We start from the raw sequence: 13595 nt of genomic DNA, 5'->3' as shown, positions 1-13595 counted from the left end.
AAAAAAAGGGGGGGCACTAGGTCAGCATACACATATCTACACCTACAGCAGCAAGACTTCTGCATCAAAGGGAAGAAAACCTTCCAGGAGCAAACACATTTACACAAGACCCAATTTATGCCCACAGCCTGGTGTGGCACGTATTCAGGCTCTAATGGCAAAATTACCTGTTTCAACCTCTGTTCAAAGGGAAACCCCACATCAGGAGAACATGAGACGGGAACATTATTAATATAGAAATGACTGTTTCAGAGCTCTGAAAAACCTAATTAATCACAGCACTGGTTTTATGAATGATTGTTTGTAAATGCCATGCCAACTCCGCACCACCCTGACCTCACCAGCGATGCCTCATCCCAGGCAGAAAAATCCCCTCACTACTTGCTGGATACCACACTGCTTGGACAACAAGTGTAAGCCATCACTTTGATGAAAGCAAACTTGAAAAAATAAGACACAGGCACTTGAAATCGTTAAGAAGGTGTCTGCTTCAGTTTTAGTATCTCACCGCTGATTTTTACCTCCAAGACAAGAAAAACCTGGTGGGTACGCCATTGCACAGCAGGGCAGGGATGGACTGGACAGCTTCAAGCACTACGAGACTTGAAGACACCAGCTTTGCTTCACAACCTCAACAACAAGAAGATGTTCGTGAATATAAAAAGGTGGAAGCTAAGACAGTTGGGTCACTCCAATCACCTCTACGCTAGGATAAAAAACAGACTCAATGCAGCCTTGCAGATACCTTAATTAATTCAAAATTCTTTTGGAAAGGCTGGCAAATATTTTTGTGCGTTTTAAGAAGCAGAGCTGACACGGAACATCTTTTCCCAGTCCAACCCAACTACCACGTGGTAAGACGCAGGCTGGCTTTAGGACAGCAGATTACATTAGCTAACAGCCACCCCTTGCTTCACTCTTACTTGGCCCTCTTGGCCCGTCGCAACCAGCCAGACTGGGTCTTCAAAACAGGTCAATGTATTGGGACGACCACTGGGGACTGGGGCAGGCTGCACGCTGACACGCTGTTCAGGCACGCTCCAGCCCAGATACACCTTGACCAAACACCTGAACTCGTCCCGTCAAAACCTGTTAAAAATATACCTTTATCCTGTCCTGGATGGAGGCTTAGCCTCTTTCGGGGATGCCAGGATGGGGACGTGAGTGTAGCACCGTGCCGCTGCCCCAAACCCACCTCACCCTGCGCAATGCTGGCAGCGGCATCCTGAACGCACTGCCACCGACGGCAAAGCTTTCCACAGCCTCTGCTTGCCTTATTGCCAAAAGTTTTTCCTACACTGTTAACAAAAAATTAAAGAAAAAAGAAGAGGGTATCAGTGATAAGAGCCCTGGGCTTTTGCTATATTGGAGATATTTCACAAAAATAACACTGCGAGGCTGCAGGTGTCATTACTCACCTTGTCCGTGCTTTATCTGACCATGTGCAGTAACCATTCAACACCCTCTGGCAACACACGGAGGTGCCTGGTGCCAAGTTTAAGTATCCCTTTCCTTAAAACCTGAAAGTTATTTTATGCGAGGCGATGGGGAGGTGCATTTGCTGGGCGATGCGGAAGCCTTATGCTGTGCTGCCGTACCCTGAAGGAGACTTCAATTTAAACCTACTTAAGTAACGAACCGCACCCTGCGAGGAGCAGCGTGCTTACTTCTAGGAAGCATCGCAGAAGCACCACAGTCAGCTACAATTCCTTATTCCCTCCGTCTACAGAAGCAGCATCTTCCCCTTCCCGCTTCCCGAGGCTTTGCCGCACCGCTTTGCCGACGGGGCGGATTTGTGGCTGCAGTAACACCAGCATCCTGGTCCCTTTCCATACGAGACCACCCGTAGTACGGCAGCCCCTTCTCAGCTCACCACCAGGGTGGGCACAGAGACCCACCGACAGCCAGACCCCAGATTTCCAGCAGCGGAGTGCAGCAGCAGTGGGGTGAAACGGGCTGCCAGCCCTCCCCCCCAAGGGATGCTGGCACAGACTCCCTGCGCCAAACACGGGCAAGTTCCCAAGGGAAAGGCCCTCTGTGTCAGGACCTCTCCTTTCCAACCTCCAAAGAAGCCCACAGACTTCTCCAGCAGCCTAATGGACTGTGTTTATTGCTGCATCCTTGGCTTTATAGGTCAACATATACCAGAGAGCTAGCAATTCTCAGCTAATCAGATTTCCATGCAGACTGACAAATGGCTCCCAATAAGAATATAAAAACCCCATAAAATCAACAGTCCCTATAATCAACTCACCCGACGTAATGCAGTAAGCGTGCAGAAAGCTCGTACGCTTTATTAACACATTTGGTCGCACTTTGTGGCAGGATCCCGGGGGGCTTGTGGCGGTGGGGGGACCCCAGCCCGGGCCAGCTGTGGGAAGGAACATGTTCTCGCTGGTCTTGTGCTGTTTCTGCTCCACTAACGCTGTGTCATCTTAAAACTAAATTAGTGGCAATTCCTTGACATACCATTAGTGTGCTTGCCAAATGCCAAAGCCTAAAACCAGACTGAGAACACACGCTGACAAAGGAGGTCCTTGTTCCACCACTGGAAACTTCTTATAGGTGAGTCCTTCCTAGCTACCTAGCCAGACCCCAAAATCCATGAACTGACATTGCCGACAGGGTGCGTAAATCATCCTTCCCATGAAGACGAAGCACATCTCCTTACTACCCTGCCCCTGCAGCTCTGCCACATTTGGTTCCTCGGTCCCTCCAAACTCCAAATCCTATGCATTTTACCCCAAAGCACTTCAGAAAGCTCACTCATCACTGAGAAGAGCTTGAGAAGTTTAATGACATTGCTGACACATATGGCCTCCCTCCTCCTTCCCACCACAGTGCTCGTGGTGACGAGCTTCAAAAGCCGAACCACTGAACCCTGTGAGCCAGGAGAGGAGGAGATGCCGTACAGAGAGGCAGCAGGAAATCACAACCTCCTGCTCCATGATGGCCCTCAGAAGGCCTTAGAAGATGACCAGGATTTCCAGCCAAGACGCTGGTGCTCTCGGAGGTCTGTCTGAGCAGGTAAAGGGGATGGCGAATCTGCCAAGCTCCCCGATTAGGTGTGAAAGAAAAGCCCTGCGCACACAATACTCTTACTGCAGCTATAAATAGCTCCCCCCCCTGCCCCGAACCAAAGTTGTACACATTGTATTGACACTCCTGACTTAATAGGATTTGCTGGGTAGCCCGAACCAGCTCCGGCTGCTGCAGGGCAGCCTCGATGAGCAATTTTCACAACATGTACATACCGTGGGGTGCTGCAAGTTGGGGGAGCATGGGGGTAATCCCATGTGTTCAGTGTCCTGGTCACGCTAAGGCAGGAGGAATACCGTGAGAAATTCCTCAAGGATCTTACCAAGTTTGCACGCACAGCAAGACGGGGAGAAAACTTCCAGGCTGAGCGTTTCGATGTAACAAGCTTATCTCACGGCCACATTACAGAAGCTTCTGTTTCTAGTACCACGGCTGTTTCTTTGAGAAATGAGAGACAGAACACAATGGTCTGATAAAATATATACGATTGTACCATTTATATAATTTCAAATAATTTCCCACCCTGTCTGGTTTACCGTCTGTTAACCTGTGATGCTGACCTGTGTACTGTTAGCCAAATAATCTTTTGGTGTCTCATTTCTACCACACGACCTTTGCGGAGTTTCACAGCCTGCCAGTGGTGCCGAGAATCAGGTCCAACTTGTGCCTTGCCCCTTCGGGCACGTATAAGATTCTCGGTCCCAGGGCTAGGCTGCACTGCCGAGCCCGTGCCTGCCTTCCCATCTGCTTCATCTCCACCATCCACCTCCCACAGCTGAGCCCCCACCACTTCCATCACCTGCTAAAGTACTCCAAAACCTGTCTACTCATCTGCTCTGGGAAAAAACACACTATTGATACTTTCATCCCCAAAATGAAAAAGCACCAAAGACTATTATACCAGAAGTGAGCAGTCAGAGTCTCTTGACTACATAGCCAAATACTCCACTTTGCTCCACCATTGCAAGGGTTGAGCATCACCTGGCTGAAAACGTCACCCTGAAACACTGGGGCCTGAGTCACAGACCAGGAGGTACATTTGTTGTACAGACACAGAACAAAAAGATGCCTTCCTGTACCTCATCACATCACCCCCAGAATCACTCCCTCACAGGCAACAATCCTGAGCAAAGAATGAAGCAGGACATGTATCTTACGGGTTGCCAAGCATTGCAACATGCTGACCAGGGAAGTGGTGGAATCACCATCCCTGGAGGTATTTAAAAGATGGGTAAATGTGGTGCTGAGGGACACGGTGTAGTCATGGTTTGGGCAGTGTTAGGTTGATGGTTGGACTCAATGATCTCAAAGGTCCCTTCCAACCTAGACAATTCTATGATTCTGTGATTCCCCACCAACCCCAGCTTCCTTCAACTGCTGCGCAACCACAGGCAACACAAGAATTAGCAGGACAATTGTAACTGCTCGTTCATGTGATAAATTTTGCAGGTCACTGACTCGACTTGCTCAGGACAAGCTCTCAGGCGTGCCTGTCGCTCCAGACACTCTATGTCTCCAGGGCTTAGGGATACAGTCTCTCCATGCAGCACTTCTTTTTCTGGGATGAGGTTTGGCTATTGGGAGCGCTGGGAATTCATAACACAAGAAGAAGAAACAACAAAGTTGACCTCAAACTGGTTCAATCCACTCATTCGGAAACTAAAGCAGCGAAACCATGATGCATCATTTTTTCCTACCACAGCCTTGACTGTTATGGAAAATGCAGAACTGAAGAAAGGGGCCGGCCCGTGAGCTAACCTCACCTGTCTGCACCCCGTCTGCTTCTTCAGTACGCACGGCACGCCACGGCAATGATATACATAGTGTTTGCAGGGCTATCTAAGAACCCCAGGCAGAAGTGATTGTAAAGAGACATGTAGTTTAAAATTTCATTAAAGAAATGGCTATAATACAATCACAAGTCACTGAATGCACTGGAGGCTTAATGTTGCTAAGGAAAATTATGAGCCTCCTCCTGCAAATATCCTTATCTACCCACAACAGAGAAAGAGCCAGTAGTTCAACATCTTTATTCAACGCATGTACTAGAACAGAATAAGGTGGTCATTAAATAGTTTAAAACAAAGAAGCTAGGAAAATTTAATAAGCCTCAACAAACCCAGTGAAATGGGGCTAAGAGGCTCTACCAGCTATGCCTTGCACTTAGTCCCCTCTTAGGAAACTTCCCAAAGGAGATGGAAGGACAATCTGCTTCCCCACAGGATGGATGACAGACAGGTGGCTCCTTCTGCAAAACCCATTTTCTTTATTCTGCACAAGTGGATAATTCAGCTCAAGGGGAAGGGGGAAAAAAAAAAAAAAAAAAAAGCAGAAGGGGAGGTAAGGAAAACGCTTGAATGTTAGAATAGGCAAACTACTGAGCTAGAAAATCTAGATTAAATTAAGCATTCCTGCAAATTTGTAATAGAGAAACGAATGGCTCCCATCTGGAAGCTCAGCAAATTAACTTGGATCCTGGTTAAGAAGACAGCACCAGAGCCTGCTTCCAGAAATGTAAATATCCAGTGTGCATTTGCAATCCAATCACAGGCTAAAAATATAAGACAACTCAGAGTGGAAATCTGATTTTGTGTCTACCCTTGTAATGGGAAATAAAACAATTGCTCTCTGTAGACGCAGCAATCTGGACTCATTCTTCCTGCTGGAGAGATGCTGCAAGATGTCTTTGCACCATGAAAGTCTTTCAACTGCTTCGGATTGCAAGGCCACAGCTCACGTGTTGGAGGCCTGACTTTTCTCCATCATACTCTGCTTCTCCACCTCCTTTTCCATCCCATGTCCCCGGCTGCTCAACTGTATTGTCCTCAGCTCTCTGTTTCCTTACACCACTTTATTTGGTCCTTATTGTTAAGAGTATTCTTGTTTCTTGTTCCCTGAGAGCTTTATCTTTGGCCTTCCAGTAAGGGATGAAGTGCGCGTGCTCTCAGGGTGCAGACGGAGAACTCAACCACAGGCATGAACAACGCTCAGGACTAAATTTAGCCCAGAAGAGGACAGTCGCTCTGCCAGTGGGAGAAGTAGACTAGGAAGGCAATTTGGAACAGGAGCCTGTTTTAGATGCTCCCTGGTGGTGCCTACCTCCCTCTAGGCTATAGAGAGAGCCTGAGGAGACCAGGCTTAGCCTCTGAGCATCATCCCCGGGGACTTCCTTTCCATGCTACAAAAGGAAGGAAAAGCCATTACAAGTTAATGTCATCCATATGGTTCAAGAACTGACATGGCAAGGGAAGTTTTAGGGTGTTCCACCACCAGAAGGCATTAATGGAAAAAGGACGTTTCTCCGTGGATGAAAGATGTCCTTCTGTGATCACAGCAGGCACAGCTGAGAGTTTTAAACTAAAGAAAAAAAAAAAAAACTCTAGAGAGAGGATAATCAGGAAAATCAGTTAATTCCCACATCTGGTTTTAATAAACAGACAGGGGGATTGGTAAATGTGGACAAAGAAGCACAAAATATCATCCAAACTCAGGAGAAAAAAGAGCGTATTAACATCAATAGCAGCAGTCAGATAGGATGGTAGATAATTAGCCAGAAATTCACAGCTGATGAGTAAGAAACAAGATCAAGGATTAACATACTGATACTGGGAGCCAGGGCGATGCAACGGAAAAGTCAGGAAGCAGAAGGAGAAGAAACTCAGGAGGATGGCAGTCATGGCTGGCCTATGATGCTATGGGGTCCATGCTCCTTGGGGAAAGGAGGGACAACGACATGGGTTGTCCTACACCCTACAGAGTTTGCATGGGAGTGCAGCGTCGATTGCAAAGTCCACAGCAAGATAAAAGTGCTAACAGGGCTTATCGTACTGTGGGACTGTAACTTCCCAAAATACTCAACTGAAGAACCTACTATTAACGTTAAGAGCTGACCACAGATATTCCTGGAAGCAGCAGACAGCAGTTGTAATCCTCCAGCTGCTGAAGTAGAAAAGGGCAATACTAATTTAGACACTGCAAGTAGCTGTAAGTGCTCACAGAAAATAACTCCGGAGGCGATCGTAAACATGGAGAGGTGGCTTAGGTAGAAGAGTACTCTGAAGTGAAACACAGAAATTCATGGTTTCAATTTCCCATACGCTTTGAGGAATCAAAGGAACTCGGCATGGAAGTCAAATGGACTGAAGTGCTCAAGGACACACTTGTAAGAAGTTTAAAATATCTTTATGGCAAAGATGAAAAAAAAAAAAAAGAGAGAGTTGGTACTTATAACCCCAAGTCATGTGGGGGAGACAATGTGGGAATGATTCCCAATCTAACTGGAGAAACGATCACCAAAAAAGGGATTTTAGGATTAAGCAGAGTGCCTGCGAGGAATGGAAAGGAAGGGCTGCTCAGCAAAGGCAGCTGTGTCACGGAGGTCAGGAAGCAAAGGGGTAACAGAGAAATTGCCAAAGTCAAGCTGAATTAGATCATGCAAATAAAAATAAAGAACAAAGATCAAAATGTTCTTCCGTGATACAAATTTAATAAATAAAATAAAAAAGAGTAAGGAAAGCGGCAGACTAGCAGCACTTGGCTGATGCATCTTAAAACGAAAGCACGAGACGGGAGAGAAGCTTTTGCTGTAACAGCATCAGGATGGTGAACGGCAGATGGGAAAAAATAAACCCATAGCGCTCACAAAAAAAAACCCTCAAGCTACTAAACAGCCCATAAGTTAAAACTGAAAGTGGGGCAGTTTCTGGTCGGGGAGGGAGGTGAACGGCCTCCCAGCAGGGCAAGCACCCGAGAGGGGACCTGTGTGTTTGCTGGGGCTGGAAGTCTAGTCGCCCTTCTCTCCACAACAGCATGAGGTTGGACTTGGCAATCAGCACAGCTTTGTGAAACCGGCTATTTTGAAACATGCTGGCCACCACCAGCTCACAGAGAAACCTAAACAACAGGATGATGAGAGAGTCTCACGATGCATAGAGAAAACTATCTTAAAAATAAGATTAAATGGGATTAATTGCCACTTGTAGCATCATCCCTCAGCACTCATAGACTAGACCACTCTTGGTGCTCTCCTTCAGCGTCTTCACATCCCTTTTCTGACCTCAGCACACCATCACCCCTCTCTGATCTCCTTCAGCGGGAGTTGCAGCACAGGCTCTCACATCTGGAGGTTTGGAGGACGGGAGGGTGCTGATTTTTAAACACCGGTCATCAGATCCATCTTGGAGCAGGCATCAAAGCTATACCAAAACAACCACATCTGTTCCTGGGTGGGAGCAGTCTGTCTCATGTTTACTCACTAAAATTTGGTAGCAAATACATTAAGCTTGACAAGCTTTGCTCTGAATAACCTTAACGTAGCACAGATGTTTGCCTGGAATTCTCTCCCTAACTTCGGCATCCTGAGCAAAAGCAAACTGCATCTTTTATAAGCACTGTCATGACTGCTTCTTCCTCCCCGAGCAATTAACGAAAGGTGATTCATTTATCTGAGAAGGCTGTGATTAAAAAAGCGCGCAGTATGAGCCAGTTTTTAAGCCTTCTCATTCTCCAACAAAAGTGTCACTATCAGAGCACAGGGTTGCCTTTAGGGGACGAGAAAATATTTCCGAGTGCACAGAAAATATTACAGAATCACAGAATGATAGAGGTTGGTTGGAAGGGACCTCTGGAGATCATCTAGTCCAACCCCCTGCCAGAGCAGGGTCACCCAGAGCAGGTTGCACAGGAACGCGTCCAAGTGGGTTTTGAATGTCTCCAGAGACGGAGAGTCCACCACCTCTCTGGGCATCCTGTTCGAGTGCTCTGCCACCCTCAAAGTAAAGAGGTTCCTCCTCATGTTGAGATGGAACTTCCTATGCTCAAGTTTGTGCCCGTTACCTCTTGTCCCAACAAGGAGATGTAGCTCTTCCCTAGACCAACACCAGTTTCTCTTTAATGAGCCCTACCACTTCAGGTAGCATGGGTGCAATCTGGTCTACAGCTCCATCAAGCCAGGATTCAACCATACGCACAGTAATTGGTTTGTGCCTGCAGTTTATTGAGAGTTAAACTCAAAACCTCTGCAACAACAGAACTGCCATCACACGAGCCAGGGAAACAAACCTATTACTGTCCAGGGTTATTATTATATTATATTATATTATTAACAAGAACAACTTAAGGAGAGGGTAAGAAGGTATATGAGTAACTCCATGACTTGCGCCCAGCTCCACTGCTGCTCACCGGCTCCAAGCTGGCTCAACCGGGCATGCGACCAAATGTATCATCACTATTCAAAGTAAGGAGAAACAGTTTAACCTCTAACCTGAGGAGATACTCTGAGGACATCTCTTCAAACAGAGAGACAATTAAAACCAGCACTAGCACACAGGCAAGTCCACGGCATCAACAGACACCAGAGGATTTTCTGAGTCAGTTGTCTCGATGCAACGTGGTACATAGCTTTATGACTTGTAGCTGTAAAAATGTTAAAAATGTACAAGTTTACAGAATGTATGAGGAACCAATCTGAAGTCTTTTCTGCAGTCTTGTCTCTTCTCTCACAAATCATTGCATTTTAAAGTGTTTAGTCGTCTCCCTAAATTCAGTCACAAATCAGACTGCTACTTAACTACGCGCTGGGAAGTTCTCCCTCTGCAACACGTAGCCTAAAAGAGAGAACTTCTGAGAAGAAAATCAGGACATAAGGAGGTATTCCCAGTACAAGGACTACTCCAGATACTGAAATGGTCAATGAATATTTAATACAAGCATAGAATGGTTTGGGTTGGAAGGGACCTTAAAGATCACCTAGTTCCAGCCCCCCTGCCCTGGGCAGGGACACCTCCCACTAGACCAGGCTGTTCAAAGCCCCATCCAGCCTGGCTTTGAACAACTTCAGGGATGGGGCAGCCACAACTTCCCTGGGCAACCTGTTCCAGTGTCTCACCACCCTCACAGGAAAAAATTTCTTCCTAATATCTAATCTGAATTTACCCACTTCCAGTCTAGAACTGTTACCCCTCGTCCTATCACTACACTTCTTCATAAAGAGTTCTTCCCCTGCTTTCCTGTAGGCCCCCTTCAGGTACTGGAAGGCTGCTATAAGGTCTCCCCGGAGCCTTCTCTTCTCCAGGTTGAACAACCCCAGCTCTCTCAGCCTGTGCTCACAGGAGAGGTACTCCAGCCCTCTGATCATCTTTGTGGCCCTCCTCTGGACTTGCTCCAACAGGTCCATGTCCTCCTTACGTTGGGGGCCCCAGAGCTGAATGCAGGACTCCAGGTGGGGTGTCAGGAGAGCGGAGAAGGAGAATCACCTCCCTCGACCCGCTGGCCAAGCTTCTTTTGATGAAGCCCAGATGCATTTGGCTTTCTGGGCTGTGAGCACACATTGCCAATTCACGTTGAGGTCCTCATCCACCAACCCCCCCAAGTCCTTCTCCTCAGGGCTGCTCTTAATACATTCACTGCCCAGCCTGTATTTGTGCTTGGGATTGCCTCAACTCACATGCAGGACCTGGCATTTGGCCTGGTTGAACTTCACGAGGTTCACACGGGCCCACCTCTCAAGTCTGTCCAGGTCCCTCTGGATGGCATCCCTTCCCTCCAGTGTATCAACTTTGCCACACAGCTTGGTGTCATTGGCAAACTTGCTAAGGGTGCACTCAATCCCACTGTCCATGTCACCTATAAAGATATCAAACAGCGCTGGGCCCAATATTGACTCCCGAGGAATGCCACTCATCACTTGTCTCCACTTGGACATTGAGCCGTTGACCACAATTCTTTGAGTGTGGCCATCCAGCCAATACCGGAATTTTCACATGCTCTGCACATGATGCCAACAACTCACAAAGAGTGCTGGTGACCTACCATCAACAAAAGCTCGCAAGCATCGTTATTCACCCAGATTAAATATGCATCCAAGTGCATGAATAAATCCAGCCAATGCCCATCATAATTTAAGCACATGCCTCAAATGAAATACAAGATTGAATGTTCTTCTGGCTCAGGGCAGACTTTAAACCTCTTTCATTACATGCTTTTCAATGCAAGACAGAATTGCAATGCTGAAACAAAAGGCATAGACTGAAAGAGAACCAGGATACAAACCACAATTTATTTTATTGTCAGTGTCTTATCTTTAAACCAGTCTTGCAGGAAAAGAACAGCGGGAAAGAGGCTCAAAAATTATTTCAAAGACACTACTGCACTGGCTGTCTGCTAGTAGATTAATCATTTAGTGTCCACTTAGCAATAACCATAATTGTTTTGTAAGACATTCATATTGCAAAATTGCAAGAGCATATAGTAAGAGTGAGTCAAGTTGAATCTAACCCTTCTTCATTTTACATTTGCTTTAGACAGGTTATCTCCAGTCCAGAAAGAACTGACTTCAAAGAAAAAAAAACTGTCATGTAGATTAAAGTTTATTGATTACCCAGACAACAATTCCAGCCCAGCATTTTGAGGTCTCTCCAAGGGGAAAGAAAGAGATGGTATTTACAGAAACTGCATCTAATGAGAAAACCTTCAGGCAAGGAAGGTGAACCCAAGAGCAGCGAGTATCAATTTTTATAGATTATAAACAACTGTTTGCTCTTTTGCTTTATAATTGCATTTCCCTTTATAACTACAGTCCCTACACTCTACCTTCCTGCAGAAACACGCTAGGCTAAGGTGGTCAACGCTGGGTTATATCACAGTAACTATGGGCAATGCATGGTAAGCCTTGCTTAAGTTCACTTTGCCAGGGAGAGCCTTAAATTTATAAGTTTAAGAAAACCCCTGCAACAACCGATGTCACCGAGGGACCCTTTGATTTCCCCCAGTGATTTGAACAGCTCAGTTTTACACACAGCTCCATGATGGAGGAGTATTTTATTTCTAAAACAAATCCCAATGTCCCAAGCAGGTAAATTCACTTCAGAGAGGCCACCGAGCCTAAGGAGATAACTTTTCTTAAAAAAAAAAAAAAAAATAAATAAAAAAAAAAAGCAGCTACTTCACACAAGTCTCCTCCTGACAAGCCTAGTCTCCCTTGGTGACTGAGGACCTGAGCTAGGAGGACTTGGGGAACCAACATGGGCTGCTGCTCCTTCATGGAGCTTCACGTGGTTTTCTGCAGACAGAATAAACTCACTCCTGCAAAGCTAACCCTCTTTACGTTCTCTGTGTCACGGCTGCGGGACGCCAAGGGTGTTGAAACTCCAACACTTGGGATAAGCAAGGAAACCCGACCACGTGGCTGTTGCAGCTTCTAACAGCCCTCAGCTCTGCAGGTACTGGATTTGCCTCCATCAGATATGAAGTACCTGCAGTTCCTCCATCGTGAGAGAGAAGGAGCTAAAAAAAGCAGAGGAGAAAACAACCATGGTTTAAAGAATGCTCTGAACTGAGCTACAGCTGAGCTTGCACGCAAACAGATTTGGGTTTCAAAGACAAGCAGCAATGATAGGAGAGGAATTAAGTAAACAACCATTTGCCAAATATAACTCTCTCAAACAGTTTGTCAGAAAATGGCAACTTTGGTGGAGTGAAGCAATAGGACGGAACAGACATTCTCACAGCGTCACGTTTTTATTTAGAGAAGACAAATAAGAAAAAAATAAATACATCTTGCAGATGGCCTGTCTCTGAGTGGCCCCGATAAAAGCCTCTGTGCCCTGACTTCGGGCCAGCCACGTTCCATCTCCAACTGTGCAGCCTGCAGAAGCATCAGCAATAATTAAGAAAAGCCAACTGCAGTGATAAGCCAGACCTCTATAAAAGAAATACGCATTGAGCTGATACAGATTTATTTTTTTTTCTTTCACTTTTTGGTGTACTAACATGGTGCACTCCTTATAAAGACAATTTCCAAGCGCTTCACAGTTGTTCCTCCCCCCCCAACTCACTGAATCCCAGACGACACCCTCAGCATCACTTATCCCAGCAGCTCTCCAGCCCGGTGCCAAGGACTCCAGGACTCCATGTGTGGCCACCACACAGATACTGCTCTTCCAAGTTGCCGCACAAGTGTCCGAAGTACAGCCCCTGGGAATTTGCTGCGATCTCACAGAAAGCGTTACGAACCACTGATCTAGTCCGATACCTCTCAGTTCAAAGAATTTCTCCAAGAATTTCTGCATCCAGCCACCATCTGTTTGGCCTAGGCCGCATGTTTTCAGAAGCTATGCAACCCTGACCTAAAAGCCTCCAGAGGACGGAGAACCCACCATAACCTGCAACGATTTGCTCCGAACAGTGATGTTCTTCCACCGTTAAGCAGGAATACGGTGCACAGCCGTTTGGGGAGAGGTGGGATAAGGGAATTTGATCATTTTGTGTCGTCTCTCTCTCCGTACCATATATAGCTCAGCGCTCACTTGCGTGGCTCACTGAACGATTAGTTGGCTCGTTCAGGCAGGCAAGGGTAGAGCCTTAAGAAGGTTAAGTGATTTGGGGCAGGATGATCATCTGTCTCCGCCCCGCCGACAATTAACCGTTGCATGGCCCTCATCCGTGCTAGGGCTGAGCTCTGCTGGGGCAGTGAGCAAAGCGGAGGAGCTGAGCTCCTTCCAGCATGACCAGGAACATCCCTCCTCCCTCAGCTTCCAGGGGTTTAAAGAAAGTTGGCA

At 46.6% G+C, this 13595-nt stretch overlaps 1 protein-coding gene across 2 annotated transcripts in view; it reads right to left on the bottom strand.

Moving 5' to 3' along the window:
* HPCAL1 (hippocalcin like 1) overlaps positions 1-13595 on the bottom strand; it is a 68756-nt gene that overhangs the window by 29357 nt on the left and 25804 nt on the right. The window lies entirely within an intron of this gene.

Source organism: Rissa tridactyla, chromosome 3 (genome assembly GCF_028500815.1).
Source record: "Rissa tridactyla isolate bRisTri1 chromosome 3, bRisTri1.patW.cur.20221130, whole genome shotgun sequence".
In the NCBI taxonomy this organism is placed as follows: domain Eukaryota; kingdom Metazoa; phylum Chordata; class Aves; order Charadriiformes; family Laridae; genus Rissa; species Rissa tridactyla.
This window is presented reverse-complemented; position numbering and strand designations above follow the sequence as displayed.